This window comes from Anser anser, assembly GCF_964211835.1.
Source record: "Anser anser genome assembly, chromosome: 2".
NCBI classification, from domain to species: Eukaryota; Metazoa; Chordata; class Aves; order Anseriformes; family Anatidae; genus Anser; species Anser anser.
This window is the reverse complement of record NC_139721.1, coordinates 114,055,546-114,083,537: the sequence shown is the minus strand read 5'-3', so window position 1 is coordinate 114,083,537 and position 27,992 is coordinate 114,055,546. Positions and strand designations below refer to the sequence as shown.

At 37.3% G+C, this 27,992-nt stretch overlaps 1 long non-coding RNA gene across 2 annotated transcripts in view; it reads left to right on the top strand.

Moving 5' to 3' along the window:
• LOC310895698 overlaps positions 1–26,844 on the top strand; it is a 62,143-nt gene extending 35,299 nt beyond the window's left edge. The window contains exons 2-3 of one of the 2 annotated variants that reach the window (XR_014580874.1): positions 24,276–24,370; positions 25,426–26,844. This is a non-coding gene — a long non-coding RNA (uncharacterized lncRNA). Of the gene's footprint in view, positions 1–24,272; positions 24,371–25,425 lie in introns of both variants that reach the window. The other variant, XR_014580875.1, reaches the window with a different exon arrangement.
• Positions 26,845–27,992: the final 1,148 nt, after the last annotated feature.

Sequence of the window (27,992 nt, the reverse complement as noted above, 5' to 3'; positions counted from 1 at the left end):
CAGGGTTGTCTCTCTCTTGCATGCTCACATAGCAACTTTTGGTCAGAAAGGCCAGTTCTCATGGTTATGTCTTTGATAGTAAAGATACATTGAACATGGTAGTTGTCGGTGTATTGCTAGAATGGTAACAGTGGTAACTGAACAGGGTAAAAAAACAGTGCTAGAAATAGTAAAAGATATTCAGAATGTCAAAAGCATGCATATATCAACTACTACTGCTTTATCAGCAAGCCACAATCTGGTGCTCTTTTTGAGTCAGGGGAAAATATTATCCCATTAACGTTTCTCATCCCAGTTTATAGTCGAGAGACACTTTTACCATAAGTGTCACAGCCATGCAACAGCCATGCAACATGCACACTGAAATTTTGGTAGAGGTGATGCGGTACACACACAAAAACAGTAAAAGCATAAGCTGACAAGTCTGTGCACAGACAGTGTCTTTGTGACATGCTTTGCATTCTGAAACTTAACATGTAAGTCAAGAGCAGAGGATAATAGAGTATCTAGTAGATCCCTAAATCAGATTAGTTATTTATACACACTTTTATAGCCATTTAAAATACTTAATTTCAGAAGATTTTGTCCGTCAATTTTTATAAATCAATGGAATAGAAACAATACATATTTTCTTTGAGGAAGTGCTATGACGTTGTTAGTATCACCATTGTACACGCAGCACCTGAATATGTACAGACACAATTACTTGCCTACATATGTTAAGTAATCACTACTTTATTTGCTTTAACAAATATCCAGTTCAACACAGAAAACTTGGTTTTATATAGAGGTATAATCACTCTAGCCAAGATGATGTTACATCCATATTTTATTTTACTTTTCCTGTACTTTAGTGGTTTTGCCAGAAATAATAGCACACTTAATTACAGAGAAGTCTTAGCAGGTAAATGATACAGCAGATTTGGGAATTTTATTAGTTTTTGTCTATTGAAAATACAAGTGAGGTAACATTATTTGAGTTACCAGATTTTAAAAACCTAAAACTTAAATAAATGGTTTCACTTGATTTAGATTATTTCCAAACAGTAATGCAAAGTTGTAACAGAAGTAATTTAGACATAGGTGAAAAACCTTCAAAATCAATAGTGCTGGAAGAAATGAAACATATGCTGATGCAATCAAACAGAATTGAATTTCATATAAATGTTAGCAAATCTATATCAAATTATCACTGCAAAAACTTCATTTTCATTGATTTATAATGTATTATTATTGTTTCCACCAAACTGCCATAGACAGCCATTTAAGCAGCTGCCAAGCGCCTTAAGGGTAAATAAAGGATATCACTGATGGTGTTAGGTTATAGAAGTTTAAGAGACCAATAATTCACAAGTGCGGCAGGTGTGACATTCTGTATATGCTTTATTCTTTTATTTTAATCCTGTTGTCTAAATCCTTTATAGTTTTTCATGGGAGGAGTGTCAGTTGCAGGTTTCATAAGGGAATCACAAAGGTTAAAGTGGGTTTGTGCTAGCCATTTCCCCAGAAATGTGGGCAAAGTGCTTTCCTTACATAATCAAATGATAGAAAAATACAGTAAAATGTTCACAGAAAATCCTGTGTTAGAGACACGCTGGCAGGTCTGTTCTTCCAAAAAGGTGCTGAGGAGTAGTCTCAAAATGTAATCTGGTCTATGGTTCAGTATACATTTTATTAGCTTAAACCGTGGAAGTTTTGATCGTCTCCTACTGTCAGATGAGTAAAACAAATATGGTTGACATATGTTTGTTAGAACAGGCTGGAGTACACTCTGTTTTAACATATGATTAATGCTACCAGTGTCAGTTAGACTATTTACTCTCAAAACTGGGACTAGAAGAACATTTTTTGAACAATGTTTTATTTTGCTTTAAGATGCAGCTACTGTTCAGGGAATGACTAAACTACTCTTAAACTCAGAACAGGTTTTAAACAAAAGAAAGGGTCAGAAAGAGACAGCCAGTATCAGTACAATATTTCCAATGGTTTTATCTTCCATTTCCAAATCAATGTTTTATTGCAAAGAAAAATGCAATAAAAAAAATAAAGACAATTGAAAAAAAAGTCAACCATCTCATGATGAAACAAACTTTCTGTAAAATAGAACATTAAAATAAGTGAAGTCATCCAATAAAAAAGTTAAAAACTTTTACTTAAAAGCTGAAAAAAAATATTTTTTGTCAATACAAAATCTTCTGCACACAACTTCTGGTTCAGTCACCAAATTAAAAAGCAAAAAGTCTTACTGGTCTCCTTACATGCATAGTCAGGAGCATAATTAAGCATAGCACTGGACCAGGCTCTGTTTGCTGCTCAGAAACCAAACACTCTATACTCAGTTAATTCTCTATTATTTCCTGCGCCCCATATACTGGAAATATAATTTTTGTGGTTTTAAAGTGAGGTGAACTTTAAAGTTTCTAAGGTGTTACTTTTCAAAACAGGCTTGAAATCTTCATATTCATGTTGATAGATGTCAAAGTTAAGAAACCCCAACCCTTTTTGTTTTCTCTGTAATGTCTGATGAGTCAAAATTTGGATTGTCTATGAATATGACAGTTCTTAATCAAAGATTAAAAATGATGCGTTCATTTATTCTTTATTGTTGAAGGGTAAGGAAAACTTGAGAAGTACCACTGCTTATATCACTGGCTTTATAGTGCTGTAATATATATATTTCTGTTTATGTATAGTGTGTGCTGGAAGAAGAGATTCTATAGGCAAACTCCCATCCAAATTCATGCCCAGAAGTGCAGAAACCTGTTCAATAATTCGGACGGTGATGACCTCATAGGTACACATGTCTGTTATCTACTTTGGCTCATGTGGTGTGATTTTTGGCTGAAGAGAAAGCTTATGGCAAAAATCATATCAAGCTGGCCAAGCCAAAGTAAACACACACACATATTTTGAGGTCATTTTTGGCCATTGAGATCATTCAACCCTTTCAATATTTAAAAGAGAAACAAGATTTGTCATGATCATAAACATTTTATTTACTTTTTCCTCTGTTGCAACATGATTATTTTAGGTAATAAATCTAGCCAACAAGGAAATAGAGGGCACTTATTGCATGCTAACAACATATGTTCACTGTTACACTAACAGGGCTTTATACAAGTAAAAACCTGACATGAAATTCAACATGGGATGAATTTGGCGGTCTCAGTTCATTTTGATGTTTATGAGTGTTCTTTACCACAAAAGCCATAAACTCACCTGGTTCTTACTGATCTTCCATAGCTGAAGGAACATGAGCATGAGGGACCCTCTCTGACTTAGTGATGATGTTTTATATACAGCTCTCACACGACTTAAGACAGGCTTGCATTATTGCTGCTGTACAGTGCTCCTTCTAGGAAAAATCTAGTATTCAAGGGTGCTGGTTGGTTTTATTTCAGTTCCCATGACTTCTAAATTCACTGCACCCGATGCCAAGCAAAACTCTACTAAAGCAAATCAAACAAATTCTTCCTTTTCCTGGTCCCTATCCAGCATGGTGACTCTGGAGCATATATATTTGCATAGGGGCTGATTCCCATTCCCCTGGACCAAAGGTCTGCTCTAATTGATTTCAGTGCAGCATGACAACAAATCTGAATTACTGAGAAAAAAATGGTCTCACAAATGGGAAAGGAACCATGACTATGAATGTTGATTTAGAAGACAGGACACGAGGTGAACACTGGGGAAGCTGAGATGCAATGTCTACTTCAGAAAATCCCTGTATGACCTCAAATGAATCATATAAACTCAAAGGTGTTTTAATTTCCAGACTGTCAGTTGAGGCTGATATTTTCCTTCTTGACAGAGATTAAATCTGTTAATGATATAGAGACGCTCAGATAAATGCTGCCAGATTCAGGAAAAGAATGCTGCAGGATTCATGCTTTTGGAGAAAGAATGCATAACAGAAATACAGCAAAGCAACTGGGAAAGTTTATCCTGGATATATATATGTGTGTGTGTGTGTACGTATGTAATTTTGCAACAGAATCACTTTATTGCACAAAAGACTGAATGATGCAAGGAGAAGCAACACCTTGAAAGAGTCCCAGAGCACTTACAGTAAGAATCATATTCGGCAAGACTCAGGATGTATTTTAGCCTCAAAAAGGTTATGTTTATTAGTGCACACTTTGATGAGGAAGTAGTACATACCAATAGGAATAGATATATAGAGCAAAACAGTTGGTACTGAGGACCTGATGTTCATCGTATATAATTTTTTTTTTTACCACTGATTGCTGCAGGTGTGCATTAAGTGCACTCCTAGACTGTATATTTTAGTTTATTGTCCTCAGAAAAAGAACTACAGTGCTCCATCGTGCTAACCAAAGTGTAAGAGCAAGACTGTAGTCTGGATTCATTGCAGAGTTACATGCCTGACTATTAAAAACAGGGAGCTTAGTATGAATCAGAAAGAATGGCAGATAAATTGTCTCTCCATCAGGTTTCTCATACATTTCATCACAGAAACTTATATTTGATATACAGAAATAAAATAACAAGGACTGAAAAGAAAGACCTGCAACTACATGGGAAGAATAAAGTACAAATATTCTTTGATTACATCAAGATTAGGTCTAGCACAGGGGAATTTGATTTCTAGTGGTTAGTTCCTGATGTCTGGTGAAGACAGGCTGTTCTACATTTGCCAAGATTCCCTTGCACAAGTGTGACTGAAACAAACAAACAAAACATTTTATTTTTTTTAAGTTATTGGGGTACTACTATATATAGGCATTAACAACAAAACCATGGAAAAGTTGACTTGGATGTAAAGTACCATCATTTTCCTTTAACAAAACCAGTGAGAAACCATCCTGTTTTCCTGAAATCCACCACGAAGGAGCACACAGCATACAATTCTCTCTTTTTGTTAGAAAAAACAAAAAATATTAGTGCAAGGTTAGCAAAAAAAATAGACTTAAATGTTCCCAAGTTTGTTTCATGTAACAATCAATTAAAAATACAGATCCTGAGTACCCTAGGTAAAAAGAGGTCCAGCTCAAAATCTCTCAGTGTCATACAGTTTATAGTGTTTTTAATTGTTTTCATGATAGTCTTGCCTCCCCTGCTTTCTGCCTCCAGAAAGAGTTCCAGTATCTTACACAGCGTTTTCATCTTCCAAGAAAAACTGCTGACATTTGCAGCCAACACTGGCTTTTTTTTTTTTTTTTTACTTTTTTTTTTTTTTTCTCCTGCTATTCTCCTACCTTCTAGGTCTGTCTGGTAGAGAGAACAGGCTGAAAATGTTCTGGATGCAGGGGTGGACAGAAGAAGTACTTGAAGAGAAAGACATTAAAAGTGTGTTTGGAGGGTGTGTGCTGAAAAGGTAATAGAGAGGGAGAGGCAAGGTAGGCCAGGGTGCGTCAAGCCAAGCCAAGCCAAGCCAAGTCAAACCCTCTTGAACTTGTGAAGGCCTTTCAAGAACCTCTTTGTGGGCTGTGGATACACTGGTGTTGTTGTTGCCTTTCTCCTATCCTCTCAACAAAAGCTTTGGAAATGGTGAACTCATCTCTGACTTCAGACAGGACTGGGAAAACAGTTTCTAATGGGTTTTTATAAGCTCCTGATCCCAACACAAGTTAGACTCCATCACTGTGGGAGAATACAGAATTACATGTGGTTTTAGCTCTATCCATTCATCTTCAGTGAATAAAGGAAGATTTGTGCTGGTATTTTCACTATTTTCACTATATATGTAAAGTAATCCCAAGGAGATCTGTAAAACTGCAAATGCCAACTCTGTATTCTAGTGGTTTTTGGAAAAGGATTATAGTTAAAAAATATTTTTGATCTGGTTCTTAGGGACATGGTTTAGTGGGTGACATGGGGTGATGGCTGGATTTTGAAGGTCTTTTCCAACCTTAATGATTCTATGATTCTAAGCACTGAATAATGAACTAATCATTTAATCTTTGTACTATATATTGTCTTCTGGACGCATGTCTGGATGCCTACCTGGGCAGCCTGCTCTAAGGAGCCTGCTTTGGCAGGGGGGTTGGACCAGATTATCTTCTGAGGTCCCTTCCAACCCCTTCGATTTCGTGATTCTGTGATTCTATTAGGAAGCTAATTTGGTAAGATTCACAACATTCATATGATGAACATATGATTCATTCATATGATTACAATAAGGTACAATTCATGTCCTATTTTCCATATGGACAAACATTCAGTACTGCTTTTGGTAACAGACACTAGATCTCATTCCAGGCTGAAGCCAAGATATCCCCAAAAGACTTCGCAAACTAATATAATTTCAGCTGTCCTCTGCTGGAGAGGTGAGTGCAGCATTACTCAGTTTTGAACTATTTTGGTCAGAGAAGTTATATTTAAATAGAGAAACTAACTTTGTAACCATTATTTCCACAGATATTCTTACTAAATCACCATATATACATATATATTTTCATTAAAATAAGGTCATTCATGATAGAGATAAGATTTGGATTAAGAAACAATCTTTTTGTAATAAAGCTTCTACTCCACTCTATATCAATGTTTATATATTTATGCAGTATATAATCTATGATCAGATGTATGTAGGAGATCTGTTTGTACATTACAGAGGAAGAAAATACAAACATACTGGGATTTTTTTTTTTTTTTAATGTGAAATAGAATATCATGAGGTAATCAAATATGTTGGAACATGTTGATGTAAAATGTAGAATTTTCTGGACCCTGGAATTTACCTGTCAAAGTAAGAACACATTTAAGGTTTGATTGTCCTCTCTCCTTACATGTGCAGGTCTCCCATTAATGACAGTGGGAGTTACATACACAAAAGGGGATAATAGACATAAATAGTAAACAGAGTGGGAGAGTAGGAATAGACTCCAGTGAACCTGAAAAATGCATTATTCCCTTTGCATCACTGTTATTTGCATTTCAAAGAAAGCAAAATTTTGAAGCATAAAAACATATTTTGACTAGTTCTCATCTTGGAGAAATGTTATGTGAAATGAAGGATAGATAGATGCTGGACTGGAAGCTAATATATGATAAAAATAAAGCTGTTAACAAGCTCCACTGAACACAGGTGGGCTGTGAATCAAAGTGTCTTAACCTATTAACCTCTACAGTGTGGATCCTGTGCAGTTTTTCAGACATCTTGCTTTTTTCATTACTGATGTAGTTTTTTTTTTTTTTAAAACCTTTATTATATGTTCAGAAGAGAATAGCTCTTGGAACTACTCAAGCTCCATTCTTTTATCTGTTGCTGATACTATTGATAAATAGAAACAGCAGAGATAATAACATTTAAATAAGGCTGTGGGGTTTCTCATTAGACTTAATTCCCTTCTTAGTCAAACTTTTACTGTTTTACTGATGGATGTTCATTGACTTTGGTGTTACTCTTAAGTTGTCCTGGAATGGAGAATCAAGCTTATTGGTCTTAACCCTCTGCAAGTAAATCAGTGTTCATGTAATGGTTATTCTTGTATTAGAGTCCTTTCACCTTAGCACAATACAAACAGAGATAGTTCCATAAATGTTCTCCTAACAGACAACCCCAACCCATTCTTCTTATCTGTAAAGGATTTTGTGCTGTCAACTAGATCGAACTGCAGATGACACTGCCTTGTTAGAGTTTAGCAGGCAATGCTCTGGAAAACTCACTGCTAAGTTTTTCTTTGATATTTCAAAATAACATCTGCATGTGGCTTAGCACAAAAGACTGAAAGACCACAAGGCTTCAAGTTCACCAAAAGCACCTAGTACTACCAGTGTGCTTTAAGTTCAGCCTGGAAACGAACAAGGCAAGCACCATTTCTGCTAGTATGCCTAAAGTCACATCCTGGATGTACAGGGTTAAACTCTCACATCTTAGTCTCCTAAATAGGGCAAGAGTTTTGATAATGCTGTGGTTTCTGTACTGGCTGGGCACTTGCTTAGATTTCTCTGAAAACCAGGAGAGTTGAGAAAAGGGTATATACCTCCCTAAGTTTTGCTCTAAGACAGTTATGACCAACACATCAACATCAGTATGAGTGGCTGGAAAGCTGCCATGAGTGGCTGGAAAGCTGCCTGGCCGAGAAGGACCTGGGAGTATTGGTTGATAGTCGGCTGAATATGAGCCAGCAGTGTGCCCAGGTGGCCAAGAAGGCCAACAGCATCCTGGCCTGTATAAGAAGCAGTGTGGCCAGCAGGTCTAGGGAAGTGATTGTGCCCCTGTACTCGGCTCTGGTGAGGCCGCACCTTGAGTACTGTGTTCAGTTTTGGGCCCCTCGCTACAAGAAGGACATGGACGTGCTCGAGCGAGTCCAGAGAAGGGCGACCAAGCTGGTGAGGGGTCTGGAGAACAAGTCTTACGAGGAACGGCTGAGGGAGCTGGGCTTGTTCAGCCTGGAGAAGAGGAGGCTCAGGGGCGACCTTATCGCTCTCTACAGTTACCTTAAAGGAGGCTGTAGAGAGGTGGGGGTTGGTCTGTTCTCCCACGTGCCTGGTGACAGGACGAGGGGGAATGGGCTAAAGTTGCGACAGGGGAGTTTTAGGTTGGATGTTAGGAAGTACTTCTTTACCGAAAGGGTTATTAAGCATTGGAATGGGCTGCCCAGGGAGGTGGTGGAGTCACCATCCCTGGAGGTCTTTAAAAGACGTTTAGATGTAGAGCTTAGCGATATGGTTTAGTGGAGTACTTAGTGTTAGGTCGGAGGTTGGACTCGATGATCTTGAGGTCTCTTCCAACCTAGAAATCTGTGATACTGTGATACTGTGATCAGTAATGAAGCACTGAAACATACCTGGACTAAGTACAGTCTTGGGTACCATTTTCATAGCAGCCTCCTGTGTTGTTCTGCCCAGGGTATTTTTTCCACTTTTTAGCACCATTCAATAATTTTTTGGTGATTTTTTTTTTCCAAGTTCTGTTTCTTTTTCTTTTATCTCTAATTATTTATATGTATTATTTTTCCTTTTTTTTTTTTTTAATAATCATAGATCTGTCTCACTGTTTATTTAATTACATTTCTTGTTGTAATAATGATTAAAATCCTATTAAAGTATTTTACAAAAGAGCTCATGAAGCTCCTGTCATCAGAGACTGCTTTGTCCTTTTCCAAAGGACAGAGCTAAGCCAGCATTGGACCTGCAGGCCATAGTTTAAGATTAAATGTAGTTCTACAGCCCTTCAGTGCTTGAGTGTTGGAGGTAGAGGAAAGCAAATGGAAGGAGGTTTTGTGATTCATGATGGGCACTGAGAAAAAGGAAGACTTTTGTCTATTGAAAACATGGATGAAGGCATACTTGAGCAGTGAACTTAAGCGTTCAGGCCTCCAAGGTGCTAGCAATGTCCTGTGTCAGGGAATGTAACACACCCAAAGGTTGTGTGTTTTTAGATGACACTCAGATCTTTTCTGTAGACTGAACTATATCTGCTTGTTTATTTCATTGGTTCCTTTCTATTTTTATTTTTTACAGAAAACACTGAACTTCTCAGACAGTGTTGAGTTATTCCCTTAGTGATCAGAAAGAGGGAAAGCATCATCATCACAGGAACAGATTTGTCCAGCAGGAATGCTCTGCACCAGGTCTGAATCTATCATTCCTCCAAACTACAGTCTTCACCTTTTTAATAGGAAGAAGAGGCATGTCAAAAGTACCAGTCCTACTAGTACAGCAAGTGTTGATTTAGACATACTTCTATTTCTGTTTTCCTTCAGGCTATGCTTTCTTTTTGGATACAGGCACTGGAGAATTAGTTTGACTCAAGAGTACAGTTGCTAAATTATACACACAATGTGGACCATTTTGAGATACCTTTATTGTGTTTATTACAAGGAGTGGAATTTCTGTACTTTGAGTTTTCCATGATTTAAAATATTTCTTGTATGTGTATACTTCTCCTGGCTACCTTACTGAAGGAGGAAAAGAAGAGATAAAAAGCATTGAAAGTGATTCAGATCTTCCCTTGGTGAGAATGGCAGACTGAAAATCTTTTCATTATTCGTGGAAACCTGAAAACCTTTGTGGATGGCCTGCTTCAGGCAGTCAACTTGTTGTTGTACTTGTGTTTCTTGGATGTCTATTCTGCTGTTACTTATAGACCAGAAAACCTGGTCTCATGCCGTCTGAAATCCCTGTCAGTACTGCAACAAGCTCCAAGAACAAAGGCAAGCCCAGAGCAGAGGAGAGGAGGCAATGGGTAGATACTTAGCATACACCTGCTGCAGATGAGATTTATGTGACCCATTTCAAGGATGATATAATAGTCTTTCTAGCAGAGCTGACATAATAGAGCTGCTCCAACAAGCAGACAGCTGACTTGGAAGGCTGTCTTGTGTCACACGATATCACACTGTATCCTTGTCCTTTCTGAAGAGGTAAACTGCATCCCCAGCAGATAGCAGGGCCCCAAATTGTGCAAAAGTTACAAATACAGTTTTATTTTCACCCCTTTTAACACAGTTACAGTAAAAAAAAGCATCACACACACTGTCATTTCTGGGCAGGCACAGAACAAATGTTCCTATCACTCTCCACTACAAACAGAACTTCTTTGCATTCAGATTATGTTTCCCCTATCCTCCATTCAATCATTGTTTCTATTTATTGCCTTTTTACTCAGATCTCCAGCATTCACACTCAGTAAGTTTGCAGATGACACCAAGTTGGGGGGAAGTGTTGATCTGTCGGAGGGTAGGGAGGCCCTGCAGAAGGATCTGGACAGGAGTGGTTGATGGGCAGAGACCAATGGGATGAGGTTCAACATGGCTAAGTGCCGAGTCCTGCACTTTGGCCACAACAACCCCATGCAACACTACAGGCTTGGGACAGATTGGCTCAAAAGCTGTGCAGAAAACGATCTGGAGGTATTGGTTGATGCTTGCCTGAACACGAGCTAGCAGTGTGCCTAGGAGAACTAGAAGAACAAGAAACAAGAAGGCCAACATCATCCTGGCATGTATCAGGAATAGTGTAGCCAGTAGGACCAGAGAGGTGATTGTCCCCTTGTATTCTGCTCTGGTGAGGCTGCACCTAGAGTCCTGTGTTCAGTTTTGGGACCCTCACTACAAGAAGGACATCAAGGCCTTGAAACATGTCCAGAGGAGGGCTACGAAACTGGTGAAGGGCCTGGAACACAAGTCCTGTGAGGAGTGGCTGAGGGAACTGGGTTTGTTTAGTCTGGAGAAGAGGAGGCTCAGGTCAGATCTTATTGCTGTCTACTACTGCCTGAAAGGAAGTTGTGAGGAGGTGGATTTCGGCCTCTTATCACAGATAACTAGCAACAGGACAAGAGGAAATAGCCTCAAGTTGCACCAGGGGAGGTTCAGGTTGAAAATTAGGAAATTTTTTTTTTCTCAGAAAGAGTGGTTAGCCGTTGTAACAAGTTGCCCAAGGAAGTGGTCGAGTCACTGTCCCTTGGGGTGTTTAAGGAAAGGTTGGATGTGATACTTAGGGACATCATTTAATGGGTAATATTGATGGTAGCGGGATGGTTGGACTAGATGATCTTGGAGGTCTTTTCCAACCTTAATTCTGTTTTCCAGCCTACAATCCTATGATTTCTCCTTTTTCTGGACCCATATTAATACTCCTTCAACACTAGTGACACTCATTTATAAGATGTTGGTATTTTTAAGCTGACATTAGAAGATGGGCAATTACTGAGATGTGATGCTTTTTTTCACTCTGGAAAGTATTTACTAGCTGCTAACCCTAATTCTTAGGCCTATAGGTAATCTGTAGGTAATTTCAGTGCTGGCTGCAGATTCATGTTTAGTTAGCAAGATATCTGGGTTTCAGTGCCTTTACTTAGCCATTAGGAAAAGATGTGCCTGGCTCTACTGGGAACTATGCAAATTTGGGGATGGAAGGGTATGCTTCCACAGTGGTGTGGAATTGATGGTGTGTGCTTCACTCGTTCCTTGGCACATGCTCCAGAAGTGCCCGAGACACTCATCTGGATAGAAAAACAGGAAGAGCTATATCATTTTTTCTCCTTTTCTGATCTTTGCCTCCATGAACAGCTGAAATCCGTGACATTCTCAGATATTTAAAAGATGGTTGGAAGGTGCTAGAACAATGTTAAAACACTTTAGACGGTTGACACATGCTGTCATCTTGGGTATAACACTTTGAACATGTAGTCATTGGGTATGAAAATCTTTCTACCCCAACACATATCTGTGTTGCAGAGACAGCTATAAATGATGTAGCTCTATTATATGGCTCTGTAGATTTTTACAAAGCACAGTGGAGGGACTGCATGAAAGAAAATGCATAGAGATGGCCATATCAGCTTACATGAAGGATAAGTCTCCTTCCCTCCCTCCTGTAGCCCAAGCAAACCGTATGCTTTAATTAAACATAGCTCTTCAGCAGCCTCCATTATTGCCTTTACATAAACTTTGAGTGTTAGCTTAGAGCAAAAGAAGTTTACCTAAGCGATGCCTTTGGTTTCATGCATAAAGCCAAGATAAATTAAATAAACCACTCCTTTTCTTCCTTAACTGTATAATTTAAAAGCTTTGCATCTCTTACTGGCAAAGAAGTCCTTCTTTCACATCTTGAGTGCACCAAGTGACAGCGGAGTGCTCCATACTGCCTGGCTGTTCACAGCTATATTTTCAAAAGAGATTGAGGATTGTATCTCAATTTCCAGACATTCAACTTAATACATTATAAAAGTACCTGAGATATCAGCCAGACTATGTCACTGTCTGGTAAAAAATTAGGATAATTGAGGACATCCTCAGACCAGACACACAAAACTGTGATAATTAAAACACACTAATTAAATCAGATTAATTTAAAAAAAAACAAACAGCAACAACAACAAAATGCAAGAAACCCTTGTTGAATAGGAATCTTAAGATTCAGTCCATTACTAAAAATAATAAAGGATGTAAACTATTTTAATAACCTATCAGATGCTTTTACAGAAGGTATAATAAAGCTTGCTGGATTCCTTCCAAAGAGACAGCTTGAATCTGAAATGATGCTTCTGATTTTAAACAAAAAATGATACAGGTATTTGGACCTTCTCTTTGAGCATCAGCCTAGATGGCTGGACTCACTTGTTGGCCATTTACAAGGTTTACATGATTATCTCTTTCTGGGGTAGCAAACACCTTTTTGCTGAGTAGATCTTAGACTTTATGTCATTCCATCTTTCCACTACTTTTCATCTTGACAAGCATCTCAAACAGATTTCGCACGGGTGTTTCTTATAAGATGAGCCTTTCACTATGAAATCAATTTGATTTTATTTGTGTGAGCTAAGTAGGTGTGATGTAATTGCTTTGAATTTTATAAATCACTTTAGTTTGCAGGAGGTCTGTCTCTGGGTATTCACATATTTTTGTGTCCATAACTGTCAGTGGGGTGTCTTTTCAAGGAAAAAGTGTGATCACTCTTAAAGGGGAAAAAAAAAAAATACTGTCTTTTGAGTTATAACAGCAGCCAAATACCTTCTGAAACTGGTTAACTTATGTGCCTCTTGCATCTTCCTTAAGGTTAAAAAGAGCCACTTCATTTTAAAATAATGTAATAAAAACACTGCTGTCAGGCTGAGACCTTGTCTGCCAAGTCTAACCCTCAAATGAAGTTTTACAGCCAAGTTATAAATCCTTAAAAACTGGAGTTGCTAGTGAGGATATTGACAGAACCTAAGGAATCAGAGAGAATCTAAGGAGTCGTGTCCTGGAGGGGAGGGCGGCTCCAAAAGAGTGTTTCAAAACAAAGATACAGACAAATAGCAGAACCTCAGTCAGTTGCACAGATAGTTTGGCCATACATGGCAAGCATAATGCTGGTTTATTTATTTGTTTATGAGTGTGTATTAACCACCAGGGTTTGTATATTCTCAACCTCCCTTTGATCCTATTTTTAAAAACAAGAGTTCTGCCATCTGTAAACATTTCTGTGCTGACCATGCCTTTGGCTTAGTCAACATATGAAATGTATAAAGGCTTATTTTTTGATAAAAGAAATGGCTAAAAACAATTGACATTATCGTTTGAAGTTCATGGCATTTCATGCTAATTTAGTAATGTAGAAACGGAACAGAGTCCTGGATTTGTGTAAAGAACTTGTCCAAGGTTGTAACCCTTAACATATTTTGTACATGCTTTCTCTTTCTGTTTTTGTCTCCTATACAAGAAATTTAATATGATTTTGATTACTTTCTGATGAGTTGAAGTTTTGGTAAGTGCAACTTCAGTATTGGTGTTTTCTGTCACTGCTGTATTTGGACAATAATTTAGGAAGACCGCTGTATTTGCTTTATTGATCTAATATTAAAAGACTGTATTTAGAAACATCATGGAAAGACAAAACATTCCTACTGTATACTCAAACATTGGTCGTTTCAGCACATGCTGGTCTAAAATGGCTTCAATACAGACTTAAGGAAGAACATTTGAGATATATGTCTCCTTCATGGGTCTGACAGGCTGCCAGTAACTCTTGACATGACTTCAGTTGAGTCACTTAACTTTCCTGTATCTCACCAACTGGAAAATGAGGATTGAATGTGTATTAACTACAGAAATACTGTGGTATTTTACCAATCAGAATGGAAGGTAGTAGAAGGTATTACAGGGGTAGTTTATGGTTTGCAAAAGATATGAGCTGAGTTCTGAAGGAAAAAAAAATATTGTCCATATAACAAAATACCAGCTTTTCCCTGGCTAAGACAGTTTTTCTTTTTTTTTTTAAATCTTTGTGGTTAGTCAGCCTATACTCACTTAACAAGATTGGAGAAAAGTCTGAATACCAAAATGATGCAATCATAAGTGTCACAGAGTGATAGACAAACATCTTTTACCTATTCATACCTATTCAATTGATTGGATTAAGGTCTTCACACAGATAGGATCATATCCTTGGGCCAGTCAAAGACAATAACGGTCACTTTTGTCACTGACATATTCAAGGGCAATGATGCAGTCCCCATATACTGAAGTGAAGGACAGAAACACTTGCTTAGACAAAGCAAGACTTGGGCACTTTTGACAGGTGAGAAGCTTATGTGTGAGTGAAACTGTTTCAAAAAACAGTGATCAAAGATTTTCTAAATGCAACAGTGCAGGACTCCAAGCAAGAAACTGAGCAGCTGCATTTCTTTTATGAGTCTACATTTAAGAAGTAGCTCACACAAATATAAATGGGGAACTACAGATTGGGAACATCAGCGTGGAGTCCAAAGTCCAGGAACTTGATCTTTCAGAATGCCTACAGAATAACAGTAACAGTAAAACCCTCTAACAGGTTGAAATGAAGTAAGTGTTGGCCTATTGTGATAACGTGTATACCCATACATAGCCATTGGTCTGAAAACAGAACCCTGTCTCTGGCTAACCCGCGTCACTGCCTCTTTTCAATAATAAATGATAATGATATAAAAATAATAAACTATAAATGTCAATACAAAGACTGTGCAAACCTCAAGTATTATGATCGAGTTTTCCACACTAGGATTTGGAAAATGGGAAGCCTTGCTGCTCCAGTCAAAATTTGGGTATATAAAGGAATTCAGTCATGAAAAGTCCCACTATAACTATTCCAATAATTCTAAAGAATCTGAGCAATCTGAGCAAGTGTTTGCTTCCATTCTGTGCATCTGGTAACTCCTAGAGCTCCTGACCAAACCTGGGTCAGCAGTAATACCACGGTAACATCCTACTGTGTTTAGAATGTACAACAAACTGTTTGTAATTTTCAGGGTTGAAATACAAGCTGCAGCGTCTCAAGGAATAACAAGGGAAAAAAACAATGCAGCAAGCCAACATTCATCATGTGTTCTTTCTGTTGCCTCCCAGAGCTTTCATTTTATGTTTCAGTGAAAACTTTTGTGTCTGAATAAAAATTCAATCAGCTATTTGAACAGTAAATCCAAGATGGCTAGCACAATAGGAATGCTGCTAAGAGAAGGGTGGAGCAATTCCTGAAAGCTCAACTGAAAATTTTCATATTAAATACTATTCAGAAAGTACCATGTTACAAGTTGTTTCTGAAGCCTCCTAGCTAGTAAATATCATATTTACTTTGCTTTAAGATATAAGGCTTAATTCACAGTTTGTCTTTATGTTCCTTTCAAAGCTGTGAGCAAGTGCACATTGCTGTATTGTCCCATTGCAAAGGCCCATCTAGCTCAGTACCCTGTTTCCAGTAGGGGTATGGAATGAATTACTAGGCATGCTTAGGAATGAGGTAAGCATTCAGCAATGCTTCCTGAAACTGTTTTCCCAATTTCCAGCAAGTTATTTCTCAGAAATCTCCTGAATCAGAACACATATCTTAGTGCTGTATCTCTGTAGTTAGACATGTGTATGAAGTGGGGAGGGAGATGGCATTCTGCAGATAGGAAGGAGGCTTCTTTCCCATTAAAGGCAGAATCGATATCCCCCTTGTCCTTCATGTTTCGGCTAGTTGTCTCAGGTATCATCATCAGCAAAACTGAAGTAGCAGAGATCTCACTGGACAATCCTGTCTGAGACACTGGACAAGTGGTTGCAAAAGTTGCTATAGTAAAGTTTCTTCTGTAGGCTGTAATCTTTGAAAGTTAGCACACTGGTTGTGGATTTATAGCTTCAGTCTTAAAGAGGGAAATACATACGTTTTCAACCTTTTTGTGAAATCATATTCAAGCTTAGGAACCTAAAGTTGGGCTCTGAAATCCATGTGAAAATGCAGACTGTGAACCTATGCAAATGAATGGCTTACAGTTAATTCTCCAAAACTGGAAAGATGTTTGGAGTGGACTAGAACTGGAAATGCCATGTATGGGACTTTGCTTGTTGAGGCAGTAGCACTCTTATTTTTATTTATTTATTTTTTATTTTTTTAATTTTAATTTTAATTTATTTATTTATTTATTTTTACACCATATGTTTAATATTTAGTAAGCAGGCATCTGTTTAATATTTGATTTTTTTTTTGTAATATACCATTAATATGCAATCTAGCAAGTGATTAAGACCCAAAAGACTCCCTGTCTTGGTAAGCTGTGGAACATGCAGCAGTCAGGGCTGTGCTCTCCCAAGTGCTGGCAGTTCTCTCAGGCCACCAACAATTGTCTTCCATCCTTTTGTTGTGCAATATTAAAACTCTTCTGGAAAGGACATAGCAATGACCTGTCATGGCAAGGGCATATGGGGTACACAGAAGAGGCATGCTCAAGTGCATCCATGCGCTACAGATAAATGAATCCTTTAGCTTATTTTAGCTCAGAAGAAGAATGAAAGTCATTCCTGGTTGCATGCTCAGAGCTATTTTGAGTCTGGACCTGCATCTGTGAATATGTTTAGTGAATGTGGCTGCATGGAAGTGTGGGTTTGAACACCAGACTTGTTCTGTTCTCGAAGTGTAGATTTTGTCTTAATGCACAGTAATAATATATTAAATAACAAAATCAACATCTATCACAGGTAATTTGTTACCAAATTTATCCATCTTTGTATAAGAAAAGTTTTGTTTTAGGCTTTCTTTCCTTTTTTATTTTTTTTTTAATTAATTAATTTATTTTGATGTGTTTTAATAATCAGCAGACACAGAAGGCCCAACAGTTTGGAGAAGCAAGCCCTGCATTTTGGGAAGTTGGCAGACCTACTGTGGTTATCTAGAGTGCTGGCATGTTTCAGGGGGAGTTTGAATGGGAGAAAATGTAAAACATCAAGTGGAGAGAGAAGAGTGCATTTGGTTTAACCCAACTGTTCTTGCCCCATGGTCTGATACTGTAACTGGAAATAAATTTGACTTGTTTACCAAATACCTGAGAAAACTTTATCATTGAAATGTATGGTTTTCAGGGTTATAAAAATGTAGAAAAAAAGATACGCAGACAAATACAAAAAAAAAAAACAAACCCAAAACAATAAACCAAACAAAAAACACCTAAAGAAATGAATAATGGCTGACATGTATATTATAAACTGTGTTGTAAAAGCTCCCTTACATAGGTCTCTCAATGTTATCTTCCATGTTGAGCTGTTTAAATCAGAAATATTAGATATTTTACCTGAGAACTATGGAAAAGTGTATATCTCTGTATGAAAAATTAAATGTCAGATCTCAGGAACCATCTTTCAAGATCAACGAAGATCCACATAGTTTTGTGTAAAGACAATCAGATGCAAGATTTCTTTCCTTTTTTTTTTTTTTTTTCCTTCCTTTTAATACTTTACTGCAGGTTTAATTGCAGCAATATTTCAATGCCAAAGAGAGTAATTTGCAGCTTGAATACAGCATTAGATCTGCAATACCCAACATTTTAAAACCTCAGTATAAAAATGAGCATTTGGTACTAGTACCACAAGAATTCTCATTTCCTGTTCAACCTTCAAAGAAATTGAAGTTAAATGTCTATATTAACGTTTATAAAATTTTAGGAGTGATTCCCTTATTACATAATTAGCTTAAGCACTCTGCATATCTGCCGATTAGAGACATTACTCAGAGCCTGCCCTGGAACATCTGCATTCCTAGACAGAAAAAGATACTAATGTGGCCCTGGGGGAGAGCTCTCCATTTTGACAAAATAAAACATTCTTGGAATACAGTTATTACAATTCATAATTGTTCACTTTAGGGAAAAAGAAAAACAGTAAAAAAGTATCTTGTTAATAAAACAAAGATTTCTAATAGCTCTAAATTCATATTTCAAAATATTCTGCAGTTGAGGATGCAGGTTGCTGGGGGGGTTCTCCGTGTTGAGTATAATGAGGAAGTACAAAGAGGAACTCTGACTGCATACAGCTCCCCAAATTTGATCAGATAGTGGCAATAAGGGTAATGCAAATAGGGATAAGTATTAGAGTCTAGGACCGTGATTCAGCTGATTAAGGATGAGCCTAAATTACATTGATTTAGAAGTAGTAAAGCATGTGAGAGGCTGCATTTGTGACACTTACCAAGCTATGGGATTCATCAAAAGAAACATGGAAAAAGGGAAATGAGGCAGAAATTCAACTTTTTTAGAGTTATCACAGCAAATAATGACTCCTCAGCAGGTATGTTCAGCAGCTGCTACACTGTTTAAAAAAATCTCTTAATAACCACAAACTGGTGTTGCATCTTCTCCAGAAGTGTGACAGAGAGAACTAAGGTGATGTCTAGACTGTTTACATCAAGTGGGTTAAAGTATAGGGCATCCAACTAGTGAATCATAGTAGTGTGGTCCCCAAGAGGAACTCAACCAGAGTTGCAACATACGTATCCTGCTGTACAGAGTTACTCATCCTGGAAGTCTGGAAAAATGGTGGCCTCTTCATCAGTGAAACTCTTGATAGTTCTGGATTATTTCTAACTCTTGGCAAAAACAAACAAACAAAAAACACAACAACAAAAACAACAACAACCAAACAAAACCCAACAACCTAAAAAGAAACAAAGAACCCAAACACTTAAACTCTTCACATTTAATTGAAAGAGACCTAAAATTTTATTCCAGAGGGCCAAATGTCTGTTTTGCAACTTCAAAATCTCTTGAGAAGAAGCAAGATAGCTGTAGCTCTCACTACACTTTTAAACAGATCTGAATATCTCTGTCCCATCTGGGTGACCTTTAACAAAGCAATTATCATTCCTGTTTGTAAGAACAGTGCTCCTATTTTGTGCCTACATTTCAATACGATAAAAACTATGGAGAAACCTTATAAAACTTTCTGACTTTAAATTTCTTAGTCAGGTGGAAAAGACCCTTCTGAATCTATCAGACTTGCATACTCTTTGAAGTGGTGTAAAGTGATTAGCATAATGCCAAAGTCTAAAGAATCAAAACAATGCAGTTCACTACAAACCAGGACTGCTCTGTCCTGCTAAGGCATTGCAGACTACAGTCATAATGCTAAGTTAGACATATCACATGCTGTAGGTGCATAATATCAGCAGTTTTCTCCAGGGACTATGTACAGAGATGAACTAAAGAAGACGTGGAAAACAGGTGATCTGAATTGCTCATTCCTCTTTTGACTACAAGTACTACAAGAAGTATTTAGATGATCTAAAAACAGCCTGATCTGCAATATTCAACTCTAGCATTTGTTTTAAAACTTCTTTACCCCTCCAACTGGGAAATTTGGACATTTGGGGTTTTGATATAGATCTGTCTTTAAAAAGTTTTTTATTTGCATTCATACAATGCTAATAAACTATTAAATAATTATTAAAATACTTAATATAGCATCCATTAGTTATTATTGTGGCTTGAGAAAGAAGAAACTATATATATATATATGTATATTTAAATTTCAAACCTCCCCCTGACACTGCAGCTTTTTAAGTCTAACCCGAACTTTGATGAGTTAGCGTTCAGCTAATGAAGGACATAGAAGTAGGAGAGATTAAAAAAATCCATGGAAAAATAAGGTGAAGGCAGGAGTAACTAAGTAAGAATGAAAAGTGAAGATTGCAGAAGAAAGACGACACAGAACAGAGAACGTCAACAGAATATATGTCTGAGTTTTTACACCAGAAGACACGAAGGTGATAGTATTACATTGATGGAGTTTTTGTTAGATTGGTCCACAAAAATCCACACATAACTTTTTCCCATTATTAACTAAGAGTGCTGCTGGGACTGATCTTCCTATCTACTGTATACATACATAAGACAACTGTACATGTTTTCACAAGAAGGATCTTACTAGTGGTTGTAAAGAGTCTTAGCATCAAGGTTCTTACTGATATGTTCATTAAGTATGATTTCAGTGGATATCCCTAAAAGCAGTGTTGAAAATCTGTGATTTTTGGTCAGTGCATGAAAAGAGGAGGGTTAAGCTAATGAAGAATAGCTTGTACACTACCTAGTAAATTTAATCACAGCATGTTTCTTCTTCCTTCTTTCTGACATTTAGGTTGGTGTAAGCCATGGCAATGAGAGGATAAAGCAGTAAAAGCAGTAAGGAGAAAGTAGGTTGGTCACATTTCAGGGAGAAGGTAGGAAAGTATTTTCTGCTTTTTCCTTTGTCTGGATGTGAACAAAACCAGCACATATTTTAATATGAACCCTAAATCTATTGTAGCCTTCTCTACCATCTGGGTACCATGCGCAAAATTAGATAGTAAGGAAGTCAGGAATGTCTTTACTTCCTGTCAGTATGGACTTTTTCATGTTCATTTCACGGTGGTTTCTCCACTGTCTGTGGGATTCACCTGACCTGTGGTAGTCCTAGGAGACAATACCCGATTTAGTTGGCTGCTGGCAGCACAGTATCCATGGGTTGCTGGAGGATTTACTCAAGATTTACTACCTTTCAATCTTCAAAGATTATTTTTCCCTGCCCTACCCACCAATCTTTTAGTATTTTCTTGGAAGGAAGTTAGAAATTCTAAGATAGCTCTTCCAATTTTATGTAAGCTGGACTGGATTCTTTGCATCCTCTAGGTAGAGAGCAAGCTTTTCATTTTTCTCTTTTAAATTGAGTGTAGCTTTTCTATAGAAGACATGACCAAAGCTTCAGAAATTACAGACAGTAAAACAAACAATGAGCTCTTTAAACTGACTAGTGGCTCCTAGGAACTGTTTTCACGTAGAGAAAAAAAAAACAACAAAGAAACAATGAAACAAACAAAAAAACCTACAGTCCTTAGAAACCTTAGAAACACGGTGGAGTAAAGTGTTTTGTCATGTTATTTAATTGCACTAGATGGAGAGAGACTGGATTTCCAGTGGCACAACTATGGATCCCCACTGATTGAACTGGTCTAAGAAAAGGAACTGAATTGTCTAATCAGTTACAGTAACTGGTCTGGTTGCTCGAACAGGCCATTTGCTAGAGTACTGTTAAGTATATGTTCCTTAGATTCAAAACTTATGAAGGTACTTTGTAAAAAGTTGCCATGTAGATTGTGACAAGCAATATGTATTTACACAGGGCACTGATAATTTTGCTGCAACATTAATACAATTGTGCTTTTATACAGAAGGAATATGAGCAAGCTTTTGTTATTGTTGTATTTTCTAAGAAACAGAAAATGAACAACACAAGGTATAAACCTCTGGCTGTGATAAACTGAATTAGTGGATATTAGGGAACGTATATGGGGGACAAAGACAGACTTTACACATCATATGGTCAGCTGAATAATATAAATAATTCACAACAATCTGGAAAGTGGGCATAGTGAGAATAGATTTGGGGTAGGATTCTCAAAGCCTTCAGGAAGCTTGGTCCTTGTTGCTAATTAATTGGAATTTTCAACATCTGGCAAAAATTCTAGCAGACAGCCTGCAGGATATGATCTGTAAGATTATTAGCCCAGACCAAGTAAGCTTTGTAAATGAATGACTACGACCAGAGAATTACAATGAAAATACTGAATATTATCTAAAAAGCTAGTGGCATGCAGGAACCCTGGTAGCCTACACAGCCAATGATAAAAAAACCTTTGACAAAATAAACCTGAGGTTTCTGATATGCACATTAGGAGAGAAGTCAGATATTTTTGAGCTGGTGAGAATTTTTGTAGGAGACTCTCAGAATAATTGACATTTTAAACACTACCACTGCAAGGAAGCTTTCAGGTAGAAGATGGTGCAAATCAGGTGGATGTCTCAGGGTTCTTTTTTTTTTTTTTAATATATTTGGAAGAAGAAAAAGTTAGCTTGGATAAGTAACATGATTGCTGATTATACTAATGTGACACAATAGCCACATAAGTAGTTTACAATAGTTAACATGTATTAAAAGTTAAAAGACTAGTTAAAAGACTATCTGTAGCAATAATATTTTCTTTGCAAAGCTTGTGGGTGTTTAATTACATCTCCCCTCCTCATGGTTGTCAGAAAGTTCCTGTGACTTATTTCCAGAAAAGAGTAATTTTCACTTGCATCTGCAATGCTTCCACAAGCTTAACATCACTGACATATACTCAAGGAAAAAGAAATGTCTATACAAAAGACAACTCCACCTGCTTTGGGTACTGAAATATTTTCTACTAAATAGTATCTTCAATAGGAACAATGTTTTCAGGCCAAATCAACTGAAGCATGCATATAGATAAATAATTTCTACAAACGTACCATTGTTTTCACTGAAGCAAGCCCAATATGTGAAATATATTCTGTGATCTGGTCTCCATGGACACTGATAGCAGTATATAAAAGTTTCTTGAATGCAATAATTTTGCCATGAGCATTTTAAAAATCTGACCAATCATTAGAAGCACACCACAATGGGAATGTCAATACAAGGCAATAGCTGATATGTTAAAAAAATAAAGAAGCCTATTTTAACCATTCCTTATTTATAATACATCAAATGTCTTCTTCAAAGACTTCAACCTTCTGGCAAAGAAAGTTACTTAAACCATATCCTTGAAAATCACTTGAGTTACCACATACAACTTAATTCAAAGGGCTATTTTTTTGGTGAAAACCAGTCTCTGCCAATCTTATTTCAAAACAAAACAAAACAAACAAACAAAAACCACAAAAACCAAACTCTCAAACCAAAACAAACAACCAAAAAAACAAAAGCAAGTTTTCCTTTAATAGGATAAGATAAATGATACTGCCAGACTGCCTGAGACTATATCATAAGTACTACTCTGAAAATAATTTCTCTTCATGTGTAAACTCCTCAGTGTTTCTAACCTAGTCTTTCTGTGGGTACTGAAAGTTGTTCAACCTGAACTTACACCAAGGAAATAAGGATCAAAATGTTCCTCAAATGATTTACTATCACTATCACTTGCAACTAATGAGTATGACCTTCTGATGCGATACCTAGGAAAGACAGGAAGAAGGAATAATGCTGGATTTTGCAGCCTGTGACCACTCCTCTAGGCCTGATAACACAAGCTCAAGAAGGGGAACTGATCCTCCAGTCTGAGAGTGTACAGGAGACCATGCATAAAAGTTATATGCCTGTAAAGGTGAACACCACTCCAGCAGTAGTTATAGAAAGCATCATTTCATAGCTTCATAGAGCAAGAATGACACTAAACATGGAGAAAAGTGGCAATAATGAAAAGCATTGTCAGATTCAGATTAGAAATTGGATGTAAATTTTTATCTTCTAAGATGTTTAGTCACTGAAACAATCTGAGAATTTTTCCTCACTTGATGGCCTTACATCAAAGCTGAGAGTGAGTTTGTTTGTTTAACTTCAGGTGTCTTCTGTGTGGACACGTGTTGCTGAACAGGTCATCAGACTTCCTTCAAATTTATTGTGGATTTGTAAATATATATAGCATGTGGTTCATCCAACCTGCTTTAGGAAGTCTTAAAGAAAACTTTTAACTTATTTATTTATTTATTTATTTATCTATTATTTTAGGTAAATGCTGATAAGAACCTATTATTTTCTTCCTAGAAGACTAGATCACACGTGGACACATCATATGAATCTCACTCAAGTCATGCTCAGGAGAGCAATGGAAAGCTACGAAACTTAAATGGAAAAATGCCTAGGTAAAAGCTTAAAGCTAATATTGTGCAGGAAGCTAGAGCAGATCCTTAGACAGATCTCTCTTGTCTTAAAATTTCAATTCTTATAAATAATGCCTGGCTAGGAATAAAATCAAGACTGAAATTATGTCACAAGAAAATCCAATAGTGCTAGTTAATTTTAAAACTAGTCATCTAGTGTCTTCTCAAAAGTCTAGTAATACTGGCAGTAAAGGATACATAAACCATACTGCAAAAGTTAACGTCTCCCAGAATAGCTGAAAGTAGTAAATTGAAATGGAAAAGGAGCACAGATTTGATTTTTGAAAGGTACAGTGAGAAAAACAGAAGGAGCAGAACCTCAAAAAATACACATGCGAAGGTTTTCACTTAAGTCTGTGTTTTTATTGCCTGTTAAGATGTACAAAGGAAGAAAGGGAACTGTTAAAATGGAAACTGGCTTGTATATAGTATATATACATTTGTACATTGTGCTATATAGCTCTTAGGAAGACATAGTTTTCAGGTTCTCTCAAAATGATGCTGACTTCTCTTGGCTCATGAATGTTCAGGCATTATTAGACATAGAACTTGAATGCAGAAATGAGCATGACAGGATTAGCCATTTTGCATCCATTAGCTTTAGTCGGAGCATCAAATGCTCTGCACCATGTTAGCTAGGTAGATGTTCAGCTCTAGTATCATTACTCTTTGCTGATATATCATATGTCTAATTTATTAAAGTTTCTCTTTTTCTGTTATTCTTTCCTTTTGGTAGCCAGACTCATATTCATTATGTAAAAATAAATATGGACCATATATTTTGATTTTTTAATCAAAAAATTTCCAGTGAATGAGTACATACTACTTATATGGATTCTGTATTGCAGTGTTTCATAACACTGTTGACAAGTCACATCATTTTCAAGGTTCTTAAAAGCAGTTAAAATAATGTTCATAGTAGCAATAATTAGCAAACAGACTATATGAATAATCACAGTCATTCCCACAAAGATTTCTTGTTTTCACAGACCAATCCATTACCTGCTTCAATGAACCGTCTTGTTGTTAATTTGCAGGGTTTTCACCCCTAGGTGATGGAAATACCTGCCCCCTTCCTAGTCTCCAGTTAAGTATGGTTTTCAGTAATATGTATAATTCATGAGAAAAATTTGTTTGTCAAGCATTCCAGACAGGTCAGTTAAATCCTAGATCAATTGATAATGTTCACACCAACATGGCCTGGAATGAAAATAACCCTTATACTGACTTCAGTCTTTCCTTTAGTCTAACGAGTTGGGCTTCAACTTTTAAAGATGCATAGGTATCATTGTTATTTTAAGTAAAGATTAGCAGTAGAGCTTTAAAAAAAAATACAAGTGCTATTCTGAATGCTCTACTTATAATGCTTGCAACAAGTATAAAGCATTGTCACAAATGCATTCTCAATTTCCTTGCAGCAGCAATACGTGGGAAGCTGAATGGGGAAGACAATTTAGGTAGCTGTAGCTCATAAAACATCAGGCTATAATCTATCTGGAACAGTGAAATTATCATTCAACATATGCTGAGGGCCTAGACTGAAAATTCCATCTCCTTTGCATCTCCTCTCAGCCCAAAAAGAATCTTCTATCCTGTGCAACTCTAAATGTCATAAGCAAAATTTGAATATAAATACACATGACAAGAAGTAAAAATCAACTGTTTACATCATCTCTTCCTGTAGATAAAAGGTCTACTTTGCTATTTCCATGATTTTTGCATTCTTTTTCACTTATGCTTTTTTTTTTTTGCTAGCACGGAGCAGAAAGACAACATTTCTGTTCGGCATTGGATACTTCATAAAGGAGAAGGAAGAAGGAGAGCACTGCCCAGAGATTGGATTTTGTATATGAACTCCTGGACCTACTGATGTCGATGGGCATTTGCCCACTGATATCCATGGAAGCAAGGCTGTAACCAGGGCTTGATCTGAAAGAGAGAATTCATAGCATTTTGATGCCCATTAAGAAAATTCTGAATTTGGGGAAATAATATATTATAAATAATTTTAACAACTCCCTGTTCCAGATACACATACATACTGTATTTATTTGACTTATTTTTCCATTCATATTTAAAAGCATCAGTCAGTAATCTGGATCCACTCAGTGTAAACAAGTCTAAGTACTACAGTGCCCACATATAATTAAAAAACAGATATATGTAAATGTGACATTTTAGTGAACAGGTATAAATATATCAATCTGCTACAAGCTAGCATTTACAACTCATAAACATTATTCCCTTATTTCTCTGTGCCTACTGTGCATAATGCTGCAGAAATTATGATGTTTGTTGTCACATTGTGTAATGTACGGAACTTTATACAAATGTATGCAGAGAGATGCGATGTTTACATAAATACATCTAACTAAATGCATTCTAAAAAAAAAAAAGCTTCCCTTCCCTTCCCTTCCCTTCCCTTCCCTTCCCTTCCCTTCCCTTCCCTTCCCTTCCCTTCCCTTCCCTTCCCTTCCCTTCCCTTCCCTTCCCTTCCCTTCCCTTCCCTTCCCTTCCCTTCCCTTCCCTTCCCTTCCCTTCCCTTCCCTTCCCTTCCCTTCCCTTCCCTTCCCTTCCCTTCCCTTCCCTTCCCTTCCCTTCCCTTCCCTTCCCTTCCCTTCCCTTCCCTTCCCTTCCCTTCCCTTCCCTTCCCTTCCCTTCCCTTCCCTTCCCTTCCCTTCCCTTCCCTTCCCTTCCCTTCCCTTCCCTTCCCTTCCCTTCCCTTCCCTTCCCTTCCCTTCCCTCCCCTCCCCTTCCCTTCCCTCCCCTTCCCTTCCTCTCCCTAGGCATTTGGCCTCCCTTAGTCGCTCTATTGTAAACTGAGATGAGAGGCACCTCCAGGGGTTACTCCCTGTCTTCCCAGAAAAAAAAAAAAAAGTCTATATAAATAGGATGACTCGTTCCCAGTAGATGCTTATCCATTGAGTGCATGGGCAGATGAAAAAATTGATGCTGGATTTCTGGTGTTTTGCTTAAAGTTTTACAGAAGGTGTATTGTGCTCTGAGACATTCATTTTTTTCCTCCATCATGCTTTCTGTGTATATTTAATAAAAGTCACTTTAAGCTGGCAGATTGTTATTGTCCTCTTGCATAGAGTCTCTGCTCATGCAGGTCTGTAAATGCGACAGATTAATATGGCAGTGAGTGAGTTAAACTCAGAGGTCTGAGTCACAGAGATTGTCAGATGAGATGATCTCTTCTAGCTTTGAAGTCCATCAGGCAGGAGAAATTCTCCAATACACTCCAACACGGTGTTGGTCTAGTACTTATAAAACAGTAGTCAATTCATAAATGTAAGAAAATGTTCAAGTGAGATACAAGCAGATGACTGCTTTCTCTACCTATTCCAATAAGGCCTACACAAACACATGACAAAGATGAGAGCTTGTATCTCCATGGCTTCTTGGATACAAGAAAAATGTTATTGGGATTGGCACTCATCGTTATTTGTTACTTTCAGTGGCACAAAAACAAAAACCAAAAAACTCACATGAGCAACCTTTAACTTCCCAAACAACTGACTTCTCACTACTCTCATGACTGAACTCCCATCTACCCAACTTTAACTCAATTTACCCAGTTATATGCTTATGTCTAACACAA